Here is a 2,341-nt window from a genome sequence, read left to right on the forward strand (position 1 = left end):
GAATTGAACTCAGGACCTTCTTGCTGTGCGGCAACAGTGCTATCCACCGTGCCACCGTGCTGCCATGTAAAACAACATAAGCAAACACAATTTACTAGAAATTTACCTGTGAACAGAAGAACATTCAAATGACCTGATGGTTAGTAGTATTTGCTTTAGAAACATTTCCATGGATTTTAAAAATAGATGTAACTAATGCTACCACAAACAAACCCAGGATACTATGTAAAGCAAAGTTACATCAGCAATGTCCAAACTAAACATTATGTAAAATAAGGGATAAATTATCAATATGGTTAAAGGACAAGTGGTAAATGAGTTCATGGCTAACCACTTTGTCTAACAACAGAATTAGTGTTGCATAAGCTATTATTGAAATTGTGTTACTGTGGTTACCTAAATGTAGCACACCGTCTGAAGTACTGACTTACATTTTTAAATATGAATTATAGAACTCAGTTCTTCTAATTCTTATTTTTTATAAAGTTTGCATAATGATTACTTCCTGTTTTTTAGTCATGATCAAAGAAAAATGTGGCTTCTGCTTAAGAGAAATCACCCTGTTATTAGGAAAATCTTGAAAAGTTAATCTCTTTAAACAAAGGATTTGGAAGTGTAGTCTAGAACTGCTTTAACCACACCCATTAAAACAGGACTGACAGAGCTGTCTTTTCTCTCCTGACCCCATCACTCTTTGCTGTTTTTACCAGTTTAAATTTAATTAGATTTTATATCAAGTAAAATTGTTGAAGAAATGAAAGTCAAATTTTGGAGTCTAAAGCCCATTGTAGTTAAGAGCAGAGTGTTGTTAAAATCAGTGACCTGGATATCTCCGTTTGACTGACAAGCCGTCTCAATGTGCCCAATCAACACTGGAAAGACTTCAGAGTGTCTTAAATAACTGTTGCAGTCTGAAGCCTTCAGACATCTCATGGACAAGGTGATATAACTGATTGCTCCCTCAGGGACTGCTCTCTATAGTGAACAACCTCTAAATTCAGAGAGGTGGTTCAGAATGATACAAGAAACCAACAGGCATAGAAACCTTCCTTCAGATCAAAGCTGACATTGTTGGTACTATGAAGACAGTCTGCTCTGACAATAGTTTGAATGATAAAAGCTTCAGTTAGTTTGAATCAGATTGCTATTCAAAGCTCATCGGCTCATCAGTCCTAACATCTTCATTGAATTAATTCCTGTCCCTGAGTTTTAAAAGAATATATATTCTATATACATATAATACAAAGGGTATTCTGCACTAAAGTAGTGATACTAAGTTAAAATAATTCCGTTTAGCCAAAGTACTTCTATGAGCAAATCCTGCCTTCAAAAGTTTGGTGACTAAAGTAAAGATGAAGTTTAAAAAGAGCTTTGAAACCTCCACAGCATGGATCAGTGCAACATGCCTGGCTAAAATGTTTCTTCTTCCTGCAGTTGATTGGTTCTTTGGGGACGGGGTAAGACAGCCACCATCTTTGTTTCAACCTCACCGATTGTCTTTTCTGTACTCTACATTTTCATATATTTCTTTTTCATGATTATTGAACAGATGGACACAGTTGTTATGTATAAAATTTGTCAAAAGGTTCGGGATCCCCAATGCCTCATACACTTAGGAATGCCAAAATAAGGGACTTAAAAGGGATAAAGCGCAGAGTTCAGATGAAGCACGTATGATTGTGCTAATGGTATTTTTGTAAATGCAGTATTACAGTTACAGATGTAATAACATGGGGTAAAGTAATCATTCAGTGAGGATTCTGAATGAGAGAAGCTCAACAAAGTTATGAACTGGAAGTCAGAGGGTGAACATGCAGTAACGGTTAAAAATATGCAGCAAGTACGGCACAACAAGAGGCGTGTGCAAACGAGAGTGATCTCAGCAGGAGTGTGTGTGGTGGTGTGGGGGGAGTAGAGTTTGTAAGAGTAAGAAAAGTGATGTTTCAGTAATGACAGGAGGTTATTCCTCTGGAGCAGACAGATCATGTTGAAGAAAGGATTATACCTAAGGCACTCACAGGTGGATTATAAAATGAGGAGTATCAAAAGATTAACCAAGCCAAACAACTACATTCTGAAAATTGGATTTATAATAATTCACTGCTCTCTTTGCTGTGGTAAATTAAAGACTTCAGGGGTCTTTAAGGGACTTTGGACAAAGTCACTACTTTTTCATCTGATCTACATCATTCATAGCTGGGGAAGGACTTCTGTTGTGGCCAGGCAACAATCCTCTCTTCTTTTTCTCACAGAGTCAGTAATAGATACACAGCCTGAGCTCTAATGACTAGTCTAAGTGATTTATAAAGTGATTTGTGCGAAGCTGCATGCTTTACCCCCG

At 37.1% G+C, this 2,341-nt stretch overlaps 1 protein-coding gene across 2 annotated transcripts in view; it reads right to left on the reverse strand.

Moving 5' to 3' along the window:
• LOC102204301 (isoaspartyl peptidase/L-asparaginase) overlaps positions 1 to 2,341 on the reverse strand; it is a 7,865-nt gene that overhangs the window by 3,314 nt on the left and 2,210 nt on the right. The gene's annotated exons all lie outside the window — the stretch shown is intronic.

Source organism: Pundamilia nyererei, unplaced genomic scaffold (assembly GCF_000239375.1).
Source record: "Pundamilia nyererei isolate P.nyererei 1_Seehausen unplaced genomic scaffold, PunNye1.0 scaffold00073, whole genome shotgun sequence".
In the NCBI taxonomy this organism is placed as follows: Eukaryota; Metazoa; Chordata; class Actinopteri; order Cichliformes; family Cichlidae; genus Pundamilia; species Pundamilia nyererei.